This window comes from Gossypium arboreum, chromosome 3 (genome assembly GCF_025698485.1).
Source record: "Gossypium arboreum isolate Shixiya-1 chromosome 3, ASM2569848v2, whole genome shotgun sequence".
NCBI lineage: Eukaryota > Viridiplantae > Streptophyta > Magnoliopsida > Malvales > Malvaceae > Gossypium > Gossypium arboreum.
This window is the reverse complement of record NC_069072.1, coordinates 12,979,851-12,999,943: the sequence shown is the minus strand read 5'-3', so window position 1 is coordinate 12,999,943 and position 20,093 is coordinate 12,979,851. Positions and strand designations below refer to the sequence as shown.

Here is a 20,093-nt window from a genome sequence, read left to right as displayed (position 1 = left end):
CTATGGGTCATCTTGTTATCTGAATAAGGGCTAAGGCCCGGTTTATTGTAATCTGAAAAGGGCTCGCCCATACCATTGTTACCGAATGGGTTTAGGCCCAATAGGCTTGAGTGACTTGGGCTTTGAATGGGTTTTCCTTACACATCGAGTTTCCTCAAACTCACCCCTTTATTTTCATCCACGCAGAAATCCCCAACCATAGTGGGCTTGGAGCGTGAGGGAATTCGAGTGGCCACCGTTCGAAAGTTTGATTTTCTTCGGTGAACTGGACATTCTTTTATTTACGTTTGAAGTTTTGGGTTTTAAATGTAATAAGGCCGCTTAATTATTTTTAATGGTTTTAATATGTATTACTAAGATAGGTATTACTTATTTTAACTGTTGAAATTGGATAGCTTTAGGCGCGTTTCAAAAACAACAGTTGATTTCAAAATAACACGACAACAAGCAAAGCTTCCGAATGAAAGTATTTTCCAAAATTAATCACTTTTCCTAAAATTGACTTAATCAAATCGGTTTCCTAGAAATATCCATGACGTTAAGGTGTGGCAATGGCGGTATGCATGTCTAGGATTGGATCCGAAGGGAGCTTGGTACTTAAGCAGTCCGATGGATTCACCACCTCTTTTCCGGTTTCCTACCTGGTGCACAGCTTCCATTCACTTTAACCTATAATGAAATCATCTTTTAAAACACTCAGTAAGTTTTCTTTCTGGATCGAAAATGTTTTGAATGCTTCGATGTGGCATGTCGGATCCGGGCATAACGTCTGGGCCGGGTTTGGGGTGCTACATTTAGTGGTATCAGAGCCTAGGTTGCAACAAGTCGGCTGTGGAATGGGTTTACAAAAATAAAGATTTTCGAAAATGAAAATTTTATAAAGAATGCGAAAAACTCGATTTTCAAAATTTAGATCTTTAGAAGGTGGCATTCGAATCTCGGCTCAAGCACGTATGTATTACTCGAACTCTTTCAATATTTTTCGACTTATCTGTGCAGATTGAAATCGCTAGGATACTCTAGATAGGATGATCTGAAACCATAGGAAAATTTGATAAGAGATCAAATCGTAGCTAGACTTCGATTCTGCGAAAACAAACTCGAACTCTTGTCGATTCATAAAACATCCGTAATAAACACCGGAATATTAATTGATGCATAAAAATTTGTAATCAAGATAATACGACATGAGTACAAGAGGTCGTGGACGGAGCCGAGGAAGTGCTCGGCGAGATCTTCATCTTGAGACATATCTTGGCGGTGGATGCACCGGTACCACCGCAATGAGGTAGAGTCTCATGACGCGCGTTCGAGGATGATGCCCCGTCACGAGCAATGCTTCGTGTTCGGAAAGGGTTGTCGGGGCAAATGCACGGCAATAGAGTTTGGGGATCTATTTCGAATGACTTGAGCTAACTGAGCGGAGAGCTTTAGGGGCGTGTCTAGTATAGCCCTGAATGTGGCGGAGTATTGGTTGGAGGCCACAGAATGGATTATGGATGACTTGGACCGCTCTCGAGGAGATTGTGAGTGGGGTATCTGTACTAAGTCCTTTGGGTCACTCGGTTAGGGTAGACAAAGCGTATAGGATGTACCTTAGAAACTCAAGGTAGGATTTTCCTGGAGATCGATGGAGTTACCGTTCGAGAGAGTTTTATCTCATTTTGGGAATGGACCGGCTTGTTAAGCATAAGGCGACCCTGGATTGTGCTGCTAAACGAATGGTGTTAAGGGCCACAAAATATGAGGAGGTTATGGTGATAGGTAAGCAAAGGGTTTATTTGTCCAATGTGGTGTCGGTTTTAAGAGCCGAAAGGTGGATTCGGAAAGGTTGTGAGGCCTATTTGGCATTTGTAAGATAGTCAGAAGAGGAGGGATTATCAGTGGAAAAAGTTAGGACTGTAAAGGAGTTCTAAGATGTTTTTCCGGAGGAGCTTCCAGGATTGCCTCTGAACCAAGAAGTGGAGTTTAGAATCGACTTATTGCCTGGAACGGCACCAGTGTCTATCGCACCGTATAAAATGGCACCGAAGGAGTTGGTGGAGCTAAAGGCACAAATTCAAGAGTTGTTGGATAGGGGCTTCATTAGGCCAAGCGTGTCTCCATGGGGGGCACCGGTGCTATTCGTGAAGAAGAAGGATGGTACAATGCGGATGTGCATTAATTATCGCCAGTTGAACAAACTGACAATTAAGAATAAGTATCCACTGCCAAGGATTGACGATCTGTTTGACCAGCTTAGAGGGGCTTCTGTTTTTTCCAAGATCGACCTTCGATCTAGATATCATCAGTTAAGGGTGAAGGAGGCAGATATCCATAAGACGACATTCAGGACTCGGTATGGTCATTACAAGTTTCTGGTTATGCCATTTGGACTGACGAACGCTCCTGTAACGTTTATGGATCTGATGAATCGTGTGTTCCAACTATGTTTGGATCAGTTCGTAGTCGTCTTTATTGACGATATCCTGGTATATTCTGAAACTGAAGCGAAACATGATGAGCATCTCCGTATAGTGCTGCAAGTGTTAAGGGAGAAGGAACTCTTTGCGAAGTTCAGCAAGTGTGAATTCTGGTTGAGAGAGGTAACTTTCTTAGGACATGTGGTCTCTGCTGAGGGGATTAAAGTGGAACCTCGGAAAATTGAAGCGATTTTGGAATGGAAGCCGCCTAGGTCAGTGTTAGAAATACGGAGTTTCCTAGGATTGGCAGGATACTACAGAAGGTTTGTAGAAGGTTTTTCTGTGATGGCAGCACCTCTGACAAAACTCATAAGGAAAGGAGTACCGTTTGTATGGACTAAGAAGCAGCAAGAAGCTTTTGAGAAGCTGAAGAAATTTCTGACTGAAGCACCTGTGTTAATTCAACCAAAGTCTGGGAATGATTTTACTGTGTACAGTGACGCATCACACGTGAGTTTGGGCTACGTGTTAATGCAAGAGGGTAAGGAGGTTGCATATGCATCACGATAGCTTAAGACTCATGAGGGGAACTATCCGACTCATGATTTGGAGTTGGCAGCAGTGATATTCGCACTTAAGATTTGGAGACATTACTTGTACGGAGAAATGTGTATTATATAGACTGACCATAAGAGTCTTAAGTATTTGTTGACTCAGAAGGAGCTGAACCTTAGGCAAAGGAGATGGATTGAGTTGCTTAAAGATTATGACTGTTCGATCGAGTATCACCCAAGCAAGGCTAATGTGGTAACCGATGCTCTAAGTCGTAGAACTGTATCTGATCTGAGAGTAATGTTTGCTCGTCTGAGTCTGTATGATGATAGAAGTCTCATTGGTGAGTTGCAAGTGAGGCCAACCTGGTGGATCGATTAAGCAAAAGCAGTTGAACGATGAGTCTTTGGTTGCTCGTTTTCAACAAGTTAAGGAATGGGAAACTTCTGAGTTTGGGTTAAATGGCGAAGGAGTTCTGTGTTTTCGAGGAAGAATTTGTGTTCCGAAGGACTCTGATTTAAGGCAGACAATATTGAAGGAAGCTCATGGGGGACTATGTGCCATGCATCCCGGAGGAATAAGTTGTATCACGACTTGCGAGAATTGTCTTGGTGGCACGGACTTAAACGCGAAGTAAGAGTTTGTAGGAAATGTCGACATGCCGCAAGTGAAAGTCGAGCATCAATTACCCTCTGGACTGTTACAGTCAGTGAAGATACCACTTTGGAAGTGGGAGAGGGTAACCATGGACTTTGTGAGTGGGCTGCCCTTGACACCATCAAAGAAAGACTCAGTGTCGGTGATTGTGGATAGGTTGACCAAATCGGCCCATTTCATACCTGTTCGTACTGACTTTTCACTTCAAAAGTTAGCCAAGCTGTATGTGGCGAAGATTGTACGACTTCATGGAGTCCCAGTTTCAATTATTTCTGATCGGGATCCCAGATTTACATCTCGATTTTGGCAAAGGTTGCATGAGGCGTTGGGGACGCGATTGAATTTTAGTACGGCTTTCCATCCCCAGACTGATGGTCAATCGGAAAGGGTTATTCAGATTCTGGAGGACATGTTGAGGGGATACGTGATTGACTTTAGAGGTAGTTGGGAGGATTACTTGCCGTTGGCAGAATTAGCGTACAATAACGGTTACCAAGCGAGTATTCGAATGGTACTGTATGAAGCACTGTATGGACGAAGGTGTCGTACACCTAGTTGTTGGACTGAACTAGGAGAGCGACAAATTCTTGGACCAGAGTTGGTAGCTGATACTGAGGATAAGGTCAGAATAATTAGGGATTGGTTAAAAGAAGCATCTGATAGGCAAAAGTCGTATGCAGATTTGAAGCGTAAGGATATTGAGTACTCAGTAGGTGATATGGTCTTGTTAAAGGTTTCTCCTTGGAAGAAGATATTAAGGTTCGGTAAGAAGGGCAAGTTGAGTCCGCGGTTCATTGGGCCTTATCGGGTTTTGAAGCGAGTAGGCCCAGTGGCTTATCAGTTGGAATGACCTCCAAAGTTAGACAGGATTCATGATGTTTTTCACGTCTCCATATTAAGGCATTATCGTTCTGACCCTGCTCATGTCCTGCCAGTTGCAAAAATTGAAGTTCAGACTGATTTGACCTTTGAGGAGGAGCCTGTGCAAATATTGGCTCGAGATGTTAAGGTTCTCAGAAGGAAATCTGTCCCGTTAGTGAAAGTACTTTGGCGTAATCATGGAAGGGAAGAAGCTACTTGGGAATCAGAAGAGACTATGCGTCAACAATACCCTCAACTAGTTAGATCAGGTAAATTTCGAGGACGAAATTTCTTTAAGGAGGGTAGAGTTGTATCGCCCCAATTTTCAGGAATTCTGTGAATGTTGGCATAGGTTTAATTATGTTAGTGGGCCTCTAGAAGGCCCAAGCTTAAGATAGAACCCGGTAATTTTAGTTAATTTTTGTTCCATAAGAAAAAGGGGGTGAAATTATGAAATAGAACCTATGTGAAAATGTTTGAAAATACTATAGGCTAAATTGAAGTGGCCAAATAAATAGGAGTGCAAAATAGGAGGATTTGCATGACAAACCTCCCATTTTACATGAAGTGGCCAGCCATCATGTTGTTGTAGACAAAATGTGCACTTGATATCCATAATTTATGGTACAAATTGATACAAATTGATAATGGGTTAGGTAAATGTTTCATGATAATAGGTTAGGTAAATGTTCCATGATAATGGGTTAGGTAAATGTTCCATGATGGGCATTTCATGTCTTTTGTATTAAAGAATTAAATGGATGAAATATGAAATTTTATTAAAAAAAAAAGGGTGAAAAGAACAAAGTTTTGTCCATCTTTGTTCGTCATAGTCTAAAGTTAGAGAAGAGAAAGGAGAGGAGAAAGCTCTTGAATGTTCGGTCACTTGGGGAAGAAAATTGAAGGTAAGTTTTTGGTACCTTGCTTCTATTTTGAGGTTCATGAGTTCTTCTTGATTCTACCTTAACTCTTGAAGCATATTTTGGTTTTTAGTTGTGTTGTGAGCATTTAGTCATGAATTAAAATGAAGGAAATGGTTGTTGTTTCATGTTCTTTTGATGAAAAATGGAAGATAGGTGAAGTTGAGCCAAACAAATGAGCATGCATGTGCCTTAGATGCTAAGGGGAAAAATTGGCTAACATGTTGTGCTTTAAAATGATGATATAGAGATTATACTTAAGTAAAATCATAGATATGTGATGATTGATTGGTGATATACATGTTTAAATAACAAGCATGCAAGTTAGGTGTGAAAGAGTGAATTTGGTAATAAATCTGCTTGGGACAGCAGCAGTAACGTGACTTTGGAAAATCACCATAAATTGTGAGAGATGAATTAGAAGCTGAATAAATTATGTAATTAAAGCTTGTTGAGTCTAGTTTCAAATGAAATAAACGAGAACATATTTTGAATTCTGTACAATGAGAAATTTGATTCGTAATGAAGAGTGGTCAGATTAGTCAAACAGTGAAACATGGGAAACTTTAACAAAAATCTGGTATTGATTGGCTAAACCAAAAATTCTTAAAATTTTATGGATAGAAGATATATGAGTCTATTTTCAGGTAAAATTAACGGCACTTGATTTGGAGTTTCGTAGCTCTAGTTATAAATGATTTAGTGACTGTTGTTCAGGAAGACAGCTTGCAGTGAGATTATGATTATGTGATAAACATTGACAAAAATTTGTTAATGAGTTGCTTATTGATTTCTTATAAGCTTACTATGATCTGTAGGTGTGGTTGGCCGAATATTGTAAGGGATTAATACGTAGTTTGTATTTGAATAGTTAGATTAATGTGTTAGTAATCCAATTGTAGGCGGTTCGTGTGTGGATCTCGTCAAGATATCGTCGCAAAATGTGTGTAACTAACACCCTCTTTCTTAGTCTGGATCGGCAAAAGTCGAAAAGCCGAAATGCCAAAAACTGGTATTTTGTAGATTTGCGAGTGTGCGAATGCTCGTGAGGTAAATCAATTAATGTTTTTGGTAAACTGCAAAATTTGGATCGCAAAGTGCATGATTTCTATGCCCTCGATATTTTTGGGCTTAATGGGCCAAAATTAGAATGATGGGCCAACGGGCCCAATTCGGTAAGAACCCTCGGTACGTGATTTTGTAGTACGTGAAAAGTAGGAATATGCATGAAAAACCCTAAAATAGATAAACTACTGAAATACCTTTAAAAGTGGAAAATTTACGCTTTATCCCTAGAAGATAAATTACCAAATACCCCAGGGTTAAATTGACCTAAATGCATGTTTGATTGTTGTTATTTTCTGCATGCCATCTTATTATTATCGATGCATGGGATGGGATATTGACGGAGGAAGTCTGAAAGTGGCTTGTCCACGTCTTGGAGGCTTTGCCTCAATTTATCGTTAATCGAGCAAAGGTCGCAAGCTGTGGAGTGTTAAATTTGGGTGGGTTGAGCTATTCCCCACATGGAGTGTATGGTGGTGCGGGTGGAGTGTAGTGGTTGGTGGGTTGAGTAGTCTCCCAAATGGGCTTGCATATGTTATTGATGTTGCATGTATTTTGAAATGTGCCTATGGGTCATCTTGTTATCTGAATAAGGGCTAAGGCCCGTTTATTGTAATCTGAAAAGGGCTCGGCCCATACCATTGTTACTGAATGGGTTTAGGCCCAATAGGCTTGGTGACTTGGGCTTTGAATGGGTTTTCCTTACACACTGAGTTTCCCCAAACTCACCCCTTTTATTTTCATCCACGCAGAAATCCCCAACCATAGTGGGCTTGGAGTCGTGAGGGAATTGAGAGGCCACCCGCTCGAAAGTTTGATTTTCTTCCGTGGCTGGACATCCTTTTATTTACGTTTGAAGTTTTGGGTTTTTAAATGTAATAAGGCCGCTTAATTATTTTTAATGGTTTTAATATGTATTACTAAGATAGGTATTACTTATTTTAACTGTTGAAATTGGATAGCTTTAGGGCGCGTTTTCAAAAACAACAGTTGATTTCAAAATAACACGACAACAAGCAAAGCTTCCGCAATGAAAGTATTTTCCAAAATTAATCACTTTTCCTAAAAATGACTTAATCAAATCGGTTTCCTAGAAATATCCATGACGTTAAGGTGTGGCAATGGCGGTATGCATGTCTAGGATTGGATCCGAAGGGAGCTTGGTACTTAAGCAGTCCGATGGATTCACCACCTCTTTTCTGGTTTCCTACCTGGTGCACAGCTTCCATTCACTTTCACCTATAATGAAATCATCTTTTAAAACACTCAGTAAGTTTTCTTTCTGGATCGAAAATGTTTTGAATGCTTCGATGTGGCATGTCGGATCCGGCCATAACGTCTGGGCCGGGTTTGGGGTGCTACATCAATCACAGCAATTAATTAAGTATATAATCTTCCCAAACATTATAATATCCTAGAATACTGAAAGATCTCCCGTAGCACCGACCCGTTCAAGTCTGAAAACCACTTGAAAATCCAATCAATAACAAAATGAGTTGTGAACTCAGTGCGTAGAAGACGTTTGTTCAATTAGAACACATTTATAAGATAATTCCGAATCCTAAGATTCGGTTAGATAACAGAAGCAATTCTAGTTTAGATACGGAACGAATCAATTACATATGCAGAAGCATTTTCAATTTCATATACAGAACAAATCAGATTCAGATGTAGATATTCCTACCCTAATCTGTTACTGTCTTCGGCCATCCCAACACACCGTTAGGGGCGTTCAATGCCCAACCAACCCTACACACAATAGAGTGTCTATCTGACACATTTACAGAGATGCAACTTAGTTGCTAGGTTGAAATGCGACAATGTACCAGGTTCATATTTATGTGCATCGTGGCTTAGCCACTAATTTAGAACAGATTACTTTCTTCTTTGCAATATCCAAACCCATGCAAATGTAGAGTACAAATATCCACAACATGTGTTTAGTCATCCTAATTCATTTCACAAATAGAAAATACAGTTCAGTATTAGAAATAGCCTTTTCACAGTACACATACAATTGTGTTATTCATATGTCAGTCACAGAGCATCAGAGAGTCCTTGTACAATCAAATTCAAATCATTCATGCATTGGGGAGGTCAGTATTAGTGTTGGGTAACACTCACGTCCTTATAAACAAGATTTGTACCCTATTTATATGCCACACAACCTGGACACATGTCCATGTCCTTGCCCGTGTGGCTCACATGGCCTAGACACACGCCTTGCCCGTGTGGCTCACATGGCCTAGACACATGCCCATGTCCTTGCCCGTGTGACTCACACAGCTTGGACACACGCTCATGTCCTTACCCGTGTGACTCACACGGCCTGGAAAAATGCTCATGTCTCTGGCTGTGTGGTCCTAAAACATAAATAGTGAGCACGACCTAAACACACGTCTGTGTGTCTTTCTCATGTGGCTCAAATTCGATGAATAGTGAGTTACATGGCCAACCACACGGCCTAGGCAAACGCTAATGTGCCTAGCCGTGTGGCGTCGATAGCCATGTTTTCCTACGTCTGAAATTCATAGAATTAAAGGTTTCGGTACGCACCTAAACTGATGTTAAAGTAGTAACAACGTAAAACGCTTCCAAAGCCTAAAATGACCACTCAATAACTCAATAAACTTACTTTAACGACAATAACATACAATTGTAAGCAGAACATCGATGTTGAAAGTTTTGACACGAAACCTCCAACGAAATCAACACTTACCAAAAGATCAACAACGATTGCCCAAATTAACGTTTTGGGGTTCGCTACTTCCAATATCCCCGCCTAAAAGGGAAACCAACCGGTTGATTGTCAAAAAAATCACCCAACAACCATAGAATACGCAATTCAAAACATACCACGAAGTACAAGCAGAAATCATGAATTCAATCGAATTTAATAAGGGAACTTACTCAATTTTACCCGAAAATTGTGTAAAACTTATTGTGTTTAGCCCAACTGAACAAAACTTTGTTGAATAAGTAAAAACATTTAATGCTTATTTAATAGAAAAACAATCCCCTAGTTGAATTAGGAGAGAGAGAGGGGTAGGAAATCTAGTTTAAACATACTAGGGTTTGCCATCCTTTGTATTCATTATGAGGGGCTCTTGGGTCTCTCTTGTATCGGGCTCAATTATAAGTGTTTCATGGACTTTTAATCAAACATTTTATAATTCAATCCAATACAATACATATTTTTCTATTCACTAAAATAAACATTATAAATTAAAATTTCAATTAAATAATTTTCTCAACCAAATTCAAATCCGTTAAAATCATGACAACTTTACCGTAAAAGAATCTATAAGAAAATACATTTAATTTCTATATTCAACGGATTTCTTACTGACCAATGAATTTAATTCCATTTTTGAACTTTAATTAATTAATTAATTCATTAATAATTAAAAAACTATAAATTAATTCTCATGTTATCTCTATACTTTAGTGAGAAAACCACATTCATTTCCAAAATTTTCACATTTCTCCAACTTTAACATTTCTATCCAGGTATGTTCATTTAACTCAACATGCAATTCATTTCTAGTTTCAACGAGCTAGTGGAGGGACTGATTGGACATATGTGATTGAGACTCTAATGATTGATAATTCAGTTCCAAGTTTTCACATATTAATTATAAAATCATTTAGTGAGGAAGTCATTCCACTATAGTATAGTGATTGAGCTCTCACTAATGACATACCATTACGAAAGCTACTCGATCAATGCTCGTCCAATGACATTGTCATAAGTGTATTACCACTATAAGATATCCTTAATCTCTTTGGGATAAATCTGCTCTCCAAATATGATCCTATTTTATCTCATGGTAACCTTTACATCTCCATTCATGAAAAGTCAATTACTATCAAATAGTAATTAAGTCATTCATCACAAAGACGAACAATCCGTGGCCACGATAACTTTTCATTTATCATGTAATTCCAATGAGAGGATATTATTTACCTATGTCTTGGATTATGAATTCTACTATTGTGAATGATGCTACACATTACAAAAGTCGTATACCCAACGCAACAACTTTCGGTTTCTTATCTATTTGAACTCAAACTTTTACTTACATCAAAGTATACGAGTCACACATACATAGTCCACCATCCACTCAGGATTAATGTATGTCATACCATGAACGTCACAAGTAAATAAATCCATAAGCGGATTCAAGATCTATTCTGTTTGGGTTTTGTTCGATGTACTGTTAGTCCAATTAGTCATATTTATGTCTCTATCTTCTAGGAGTTATCTGCTCCGATGCCCAAGACAAAACATCTCCCCAATTGGACTTGATAGACGACATAATAGTTTTTCAATCGGTTTGCTCATTTCTGATTAGACTAAGAACATGTTTAGGTTCGTGTACTAATATAAGTTGTCTTTCCATATTACGATCTGACCAGGTAATACCGCTTAATATTAGTTAAACATTAGACAACCAATGAGCTAATATTTGCTTCTATTTTTCTTTAGATGCAAAAACCACACGAATATATTATATAAAGGTAATTAATGTAATCCATGAATAATTTTATTCACTAATTTATTAAAAAAAAAGTACACAAACGAGTATACTATACAAATATCCAACTTGGTACATAAAAAATGCCTTTTAAAATAATATTCCTAAGATTATCAAAATAAAGATTTATACCTTTCATTACTTCAGTTGCCACACATTTCCCATTTTTGGTTCGTAACGATAGTCTCTTATCTTTAAGACCTTTTGTTTCCTCAAATCTTTGTAAAGAAACATACACAAGATTAGTGGCTCTAGAGACAATGACTCAATGGTGTAACTCCCCTAACCCGTGTCTGTCGCTAGATTAAGGTTACGATTATTAAATAGTCAAAAACATTTGTACGTTATACCATTCATACACATGCATATTGTCCCTAAATCGAGCCCTCGAGGCTCTAAAAATAACTTAGAAACAATTTGTGACCAATTTGAAATAGTTTGGAAAGTTTAGAAAAAGATAAAAAATTTGCAAAATAGGGGTCACACGACTGTGTAACTATCGAACTAGGGACACACGACAATGTCTTAGCCCGTGTCCTCACCCGTGTAACTCTTTAAGTAAGGTCACACGACTGTGTCACACGCCCGTGTGCCAGGCCGTACAACTTCAAATTTGCCCCACATGCCCGTGTGTTAGGCCGTGTAACTCACTGACTTACAGCCTAAGGAAATCATTAGATGACACACGGCCGTGTCGCCATGCCGTGTGTCTCACACGAATGAGTTACATGCCTGTGTGGACCCAAATAAACCTTAAATGAAAAGTTTACCATTTCAAGCTTACTTGGACCCTAAGTAATCCATTTACCAACCAAAAAACCTACTTAAAATGACATTAAACAAGCTTAAAACATGCTAAATCAACCATCCTAAGTGTCTAACCAATGTACCCTCATTGGTACAAGTATACACAATTTCACAACAAAATGAACTATCACCCAAAGCATGTTAATTCACACAATTTAACATTAAACTAATGTGCCTATTATAGGAACCTTAATCACAACATTCCATTAGCACTTACCATAAACTTGCACTAAAACATTTTCCTTAGTTCACATATGTCATACTAGGTTAACTACTTGCATTTAAGATCATACATTAAAGTTTTACATATAAAAAAAATGGCAATGACAAAAAAGCCTATTACATGCCATATAATCCAAAATGAATGTTCCAAAAACCACCAAAAAGAGGAGGATAGTGTGACTTGAGTGCCGGTCTGACTGTCCAACCTTCAAAGAATCTACAAGAACAGAAAATAACATAAATAAGCTCATTGAAGCTTAGTAAGTTGACATACAAAAACGATAAATCTTACCGAAGTAATACAATAAATTATTCAATAATAATTCAACTACATGTGTTCCCTATCATCCAAAATCTCAACCCGGTAAATTGCATAGTTCAATTCAAAGCTCAAATACATATTCTAACTATCAAAATCACTAAACAAGTTATGAGTTAGATATTTACGATTTGATGAAGAATTTACAGATATGAGTACATAGATATTCCAATCGAAACACGACAATCGCTCATAAGAGCTAATCCACATGAATAACATGCCAGATGCTCATAAGAGCTAGTCCACCCGATAACACGCCAGATGCTCATAAGAGCTAGTCCAACTGAAAACACGCCAAAACAAGGAGTATAACGCAAGAGTTTGCAACAAATGCTGAACCTCGGCCTACTTAGGAAAAATATATATATATCACTCCATAATAATCTCCACTCCAATCCTCCCATAACATGCCATAATTCGATTGTACTCTATCCTATGTTCATCCAATTCAAGTATTGAAATTCATTAATATTTCTCAAACAACTTTACCTGAACTGAATTGTAGTAGTTGTAGAAGTTCAGGGGCTAATCCGCGATTTTTCCTTTTTCACGTATATCAACAGGGTCGTGATCTAAAATGTAAAATTTCTCAATTATTATCTTACATTTCACCTTCAAATTCACTTAACATTTCATACCCTTTTATTTTTCAAATTTACACAATTACCCCTAACTTTTACAACTTTTTCAATTTAGTCCCTTAACTGAAAATCATCAAATTAACCATTTTTCTCAAGTCAACATTTCAGCCGAATATACTAGGCCCTTAAACAACCCCTATTAAACATAAAATTCACTATCAAACCCTAAAATTTTGATTTTTTCTCAATTTAATCCTTAAATCAAAATCTAAGAAAAATTATTTCACAAAATCATCAAATATCACAATCAAAGATTCAAATACATAGTATCATAAAAAAATTCAATATTCATCAATGGAAACTTCTAAAATTTTTAACAGATTAAAAAAGAGGGTACATGCTAGCTGGACCTAGTTGCAATGATCTCAAAAACATAAAAATTACAAGAAACATGTATAAAAATCACTTACACGCAAAGCTTTGAACCTAGCTAATTCTCCAAGCTTGAGAAGCCATGGTCATTTGGTTTACCACAAGAAAATTAAAGAAGATGATGGCAAATTTCATGATTTGTTTATGTTTAATTATTAATTTATTACCTTTTTACCCTTTTAAAATCAATTAAAATTTCATTAGAACCACACTAGACCGTCGACTATTTACTAATAAGGCCTATTTACCTTATTGGTCCTCCCACATTTATTATTAACCCATTAAATCACAAAAATGTAATATTAACAAGTTTTTCACTTATTAAAATTTAGTCCTTTTTCGTTAATTAGCTATCTAAACATTAAAATTTCTTAACCAAATTTTAATACGACTCTAATATCTCCGTAAATATTCTATAAATAATATCTACAAGTCAACACAATGTTAATTTGTGGTCCCAAAACCACTGTTTTGTCACCACTGAAAATCAGGCTGTTACAAATGGTCTATTGGATCTTTCACTAAGTAAGCTTCTATAATAAAGAATTCCATACCTTTTCACTTAGTGGCTAGGTAATTGATAGCCTCTGGATGTACCAGAGTGTGAATATTGCAACTAAAGATATAGATTTGAGGAGATGTCCGCAAGTATACGGGCAGGTTGTAATATATTTGTTTACAATGAAACACTTGGTAAGTATTCTGAGAATCATATCCAAGGGATTGCAGTTTGGGGAAAACAATTATCAAGCCAATTACAGGAAATAATTACTAATCTACTCGAGTCATGAATTAGTAGTGTTAATCAAGAAGTAAGGTGATAATGATAATAAGAAACTAAATAATTTTAACTAAACTTAAATCTACTTCTAGGTTCCTGTATTGGCTTTTTCTATTCCTTGTTTTGACTACGTGAGTTCCATTTAGCCTAGATTCAATTTTATACCTAATTAATTATTGAAGTACAGTTCTAACCAATCAACTAGTCGATACCCTAGCAAGATCTTTCGATCTTCCACTAGAATAACGAGTTAGCAACAACTACTTATCTTCCAACCTCATCGTCCAGACCATTTCAGGGTTAACGTTTCTCAGATAGGCCATACCAATTTTTGATTAATTACCACCTAAATGACTTCTTAAGGTTGTCAGGCCTAAGGTTTGTTTCACGTTATAACTGATTTGCTAAGAAACTCTATCATTCAAGCAATTAATTAAGTTAAAATAATTAAAACATGTAAAATATGTAGAAAGCACAAATTGGTTCTAATCTTTACACAAACATTATTCTAACAATGTTAAAGAGATAAATATAAAGAAGAGAATAAGGAAAAATGATGCTCATGAATTTATCAATGAAAGTGTGGTTTTAGAACAATCTCCCCTCGCGGAAGTCTCACTTCAAAAGAAGCTCTTCCGATTACAAGAACATAAAATAACCTAAGTATAAACTAAGAATTAAAGAAAAACCTAAGAATTAAAACCCTCAAATTGTATGTTTAACCTGATTATAATGACCTTTATATAGGCTCAACTTGGAATATTAAAGTGCCTAAATTATCCTTGAAGTTTTTAGAGTTCAATTAGGACAAATACACCTAATTTGTCTCCAAAACATAGTTAAAATGTGCAAGAATTTTGGGTTGTGCAAGGGCTATGTCGTGACATCGAAGGAAATTTCATTCTAAAACTCATTTTTAGCTTCTGTATTCGATGCTGAGACGTCAGTATCTTAGTGTCGAAACATAGGCATCAGTTTTGCCCAGAATAAGCATTTTTAGCTCCCGACTTGACCTACAAGACCATGTAACCTTATTTAGATATATAAAATGTAATAAAAACTATTAGAAAGCATAGATTACTATTAAACAAGCTATAATTATGTGTAAAAAGGGATGTAAATTATAGTATGATTTATGGCAGATCAGTAATCCTTCCACCCTTTGCTGTTTGGCTTAAAGTGCCCTTTATTTTTGAAGAAAAAACATTTAGACTTGGATAAATCTTTAGACGTCTAGGTTTTCTTCCTTTCCACTTGAGGTTACCTAGAGAACTGTGCCTCATTTGTTTTAGCATGCTTTCCTTTCCCTTTAGAGAAAGAAGCAACAACTATGTTTTTTTTTTGCTTTTTAGATTGGTTAACCATCATTCAACATCGACTCATAGGATTGTAATTCTTTCATGAGTTGTGTAAGCGTCATATTCTTGTTCCCATGGTTATATTTGGCCCTAAAGCCTACAAAGTCCTTGGTAAAGCTTTTAAACATCGTCTCTATTTGTGTGTTCTGGTCTAGATTGTCTTCATTATCCGTAGCATTAATAAAGTATCCCATAAAAGTAATCATATGGTCTTTGACCGGAGTGTCGGTCTTTTACAGGGCATTCACCAAACTAGTTATAACCAAATGTAAAGTCAAGGCAGCTTGGCCTATAAACATGTCCTTTGGTTTGTCTAGAATCACTTTAGCAGTCCTACAACTTTCTAGTTGCTTATAAAGGAATTTGGTCACGCTTTTTAGCATATAGCAATGAGCTATCTCATAAGACTCCTCTCAATGTTTTCTAGCATCAGCTTGAAAGTAAGTCGTTGCAATGATAATTTCTTAAATCCATTGAATCAAGTCATGGTGGGGTGATTTTACAGAGAGTAAGAACTTGGATTTTCATCCAATTAGTACATGAACCTAATTCCTCAAGCATTCACACATAGTAATTATCATTTAACGTTTGACCATCATTCTAACCTAAGTAGAGCTTAATGGGAAGTTGCTTAACTAGAAGATCTTGAATGTAACCATCAACTCAATAACTATCATATTATGTACCACAAATGAGTCATCCCTAGACAATATCATCGAGTAACATGTTGTAACTAGTTGTCATATTTGGAGAATAATTTTTTGTTATATTGCATGATAATACCTACCATAAAGGCCGATCTAATTATCATAGGAATAGAAGAGAGTTCTACCTATTTTCAAGAAATCTCATTAGTGATGATCTACATGGAAATCCTACCATGAGGTAGTTAAATTACCATGTCGTCACAAGAGACCATTGATGGAAGTCGAAGGTCTTGTTTGGGGACTTTTTCCCACTGAATCTTTTAAAAACATGCAAGGTTTTTAATGTCCAATCTCAATAATGAATTATTTAGAAATGCATGACAAGTACATGTGACTTTCTTTCCCTAAACTATATGGCATGCTTATCATACATATGCATGAACATAAATACGCAGTCAAATAAATATCATCATACTATTAGAAATAAAAGCACCTTGACCAGCCAAAGTTTCCATGATTTTTCCTAGAAAAAAAAATTAAAAAGTCACCACAAAGCATACTTTGGGAGTTCTATTGTGCCACCATTGACATATGCTGTCAAATCAATTCACGTCGTCATTTTGTCGTCACCACCTGATAAGTGTCAAAAGTAACATATTTTAGTCTCATTCTTAATGCCTCTTTAGGCGATTAAATGTTGTTAATTATGAATTATATACTTCTAATACTTTAAATTCATGTTTTGAAGCTTAATAGAGTGGTTGGGAGCAATAGCAGCAAAAAATGAGTTAAAATAAAAATATTGGAGTAGTCTGGACACACCTAGACCACACAGGCATGTGGCCAAGCCATGTCGATTTCGTGGACCATGTGCATTAAGAATAGGAAATTTCATTTTTTAAGTGTTTTGGCACTTTGGGTAGGTATAAATGATAAAAAAAGAGGAACTTGCTGTCTAAGTTTAGCATGAAAATTACCCAAAAAAACACCGTTGAAGCTGGTTTCTAAATAGCTCTCCATCAATATTCAAGTTTCCAAGATGATTTCCTAGGAAGTTATCATGGGTTTATTTTAATTTTATGATTATATTGTATTTTCGATGTTTATTCTTGCAAGTATAAACTAATTTTCTATATACCTAGGGGAGATGAACCCTAAGATGGATTCTATTGCTTAATTTCTAGTTTTATTCAATAAAATCTTAGTTTCCTTATTTTCAATTATGAATGCTTAATTGTTCTTTGGTTAATATTTCTAGAGTATTAATCCATGTTTGATGTGTCTGAGGTTGAGGTTGAATAGACCCTTCTTGCGACTAGATATTGCATAATTGGATGGAGTTGCATGCAATCCTAGAAATAGGATGACATAAATCTATCATATTAGAGTCAAATCTAATATGAGGATCTATCAAGTGAATTAATGCAATAATAGGAATTTTAATTAGAAAGAAATTTCTACGTATCAAAAATCTAAAAACAGAAGTTATAGATGAAATCTAGGTGGATTCTTACCTAGGTGTTGTTTTGTCACTTGATTGATATTTGATAATTTTCATGATTTGCTATTTGGTGCATTCGTTAGTTAATTTTAGTTTTAATCAATTATTTGAGTTGATAGGTTAAATAATAGAAAGACGATAATTACAAGTAATTGTAGTCCTCGAGGGAACGATATTTGTGCTCATCATAGCTATACTATTAATTGATAAGTACAGTTGCCTTAGTTGATTTATTAGTTAATTTAGTGGACACCAAGTTTTTGGCACCATTTATGAGGACTAAATATCAAGAAAGTCTTATTTTTGTTAATTTAACCTATTTTATTTTATTTTATTTTATATTAATTTCGTTTTTTCATTTAATTTTGAGATTTTGATTCGATTTTATTTAGTTTTTGACAGGTACTTTTGGTTTATGGTTAGAGGTAACCAGTTGGAATTGATAATTTTTTATATTGAGATTAAAAGAACTACTCGCAGAAATCGAAGAGAGGCTAGAGAAGCAAGGCAAGTCAACTTTAGACTGTTATAGACAGTCAAGAGAGAAAAATGTTATTGAAAAGATAGATCTTCCTCCATTGACGATGTATGACTATACCAAACCAACTCTGACTTGGACTGAGTCTAGTATCATTAGACCAACTGTCGCTACAAACAAATTTGAAATCAAGCCGAATACAATTCAGATGGTGCATTAGTATGTTCAGTTTGATAGGTTACAAGATGAAAATCCAAATGTACATCTAGCAATTTCTTGTAGATCTGTGATACTTTCAAGATCAATGGTATTTGTGATGATGTCATACGGTTGAGATTGTTCCTAATGGTTGAGTTTACTTGCACGGGGTTCCATCACTACTTGGGCTTTGATGATTTAGAAATTCTGGTTGAAGTATTTTCCATCGGCAAAAACAGCTAATTTAAGGAATGATATTTCTTCGTTTTCCCAATCAGAGCTTGAGGTTTAAGGATCCTTTATGATACATTGGAGAGATTTAAGGATCCTTTACGAAGATGTCCTTATCATGGTTTTCCTTTATGGCTACAGGTTCAAACCTTTTATAATGGTTTGAATCCCTTAGGATTTTATTGAGGAGATGCCAGTGAATAATTATCTATGGCAAGTTACGAGAGCAAAGCTTGCTAAAGGAGCTATTGTTTTTAATGTAGATGAAGTTACTATGTTGGCAAGTCAGGTTGAATCTCTTGGTAGAAAAATTGATGGTTTGAGTTTAGAAAAATAAAAGACTCTTGTGATGTAATGTAATGTGACTAAAGTAGGTATGATCAGGCAGGAATGCTTGAATTTGAAGTCTAACATAGGGCATGGGCAAGTGGACTTTATGGGTAATAGTTCTAGACCTTAGAATAACCTTTATAACAATACTTATAACACAGGATGGATGAATCATCTAAGGTTTTCTTGAGGTGGTCAAGGGAATCAATGATCATAACCCTCTTCCTGCTTTCAGCAACATTATCAACAAGAGAAGATGCCAAATATTGAAAAGATGTTGGCTGAATGTATTTTAGTGTCAGAAACTAGATTTCAAAATACTGAAGCAATTTTTAAAATTGAGCAAGCACCGATTTAGGGACTCAAGAATCAAATTGGTCAGCTTGCTAAATTGGTTTAGAAATGAAAACAAGGTAGCTTACCTAGTAACAATGAAACTAACCTAAAAGAGCAAGTAAAAGTAGTCACTTTGAGGAGTGGAAAAGTGTTACCTGAATCTAAAGAGAAGCTGAAACAAGAAGCTGTTGAGAAAGATAATTGGGTTAAGGATAGCAAGAAAGACCAAAAACTAGTATTGAGAGAATACAAACCCCTAATCACATACCTAGCAAAGTTGAACAAATTGATAAATTTCTTGAAATTTTTAAACAGATGCATATTAACTTACTTTTTATTGAAGCTTTTCGCAGATGCCCAAATATGCAAAATTCTTAAAAGAGATTTTGAAAAATAATAGGAGGTTAAAGAAGCTGTCTATTATGGAACTTAATGAGGAGTGCTCAACTATTCTCCAAAACAAACTACCAGCCAAGCTTAAAGATCCAAGGAGTTTTACTACTTGTTTTATTGGTAGTTTATCTGTTGAGAAAGCTTTAGCTGATTTAGGTGCTAGTATAAATTTGATGCCCTATAAAATGTTCAAGAAACTTAGTCTTGGGGAACCGAACCCCACTAGGATGAATTTTCCACTGTTAAAAAAAAACCAGTTTGAAAACAGTTTTCTTGCACAACGAAATATTAAAATTTTGAAAATCGACTTGGTTTGTGATATTTATAGCAATAAACCTTAATTGAATTCATACATGTGTTTTTGAATAAATGGATCCTTGATGTTTTCCATCTTTTAACCAAATTATCATCTCCGCTATTCTAGTACCGCGACCTGCATGGTGTGGGCTCGAATCAAAACATAGAACTAGAAAAAAAATTTCTT

At 36.2% G+C, this 20,093-nt stretch overlaps 1 pseudogene; it reads right to left on the bottom strand.

Annotated features, from left to right (window-relative positions):
* Positions 1-18,560: 18,560 nt before the first annotated feature.
* LOC128290885 (small nucleolar RNA R71) lies at positions 18,561-18,675 on the bottom strand (annotated as a pseudogene).
* Positions 18,676-20,093: the final 1,418 nt, after the last annotated feature.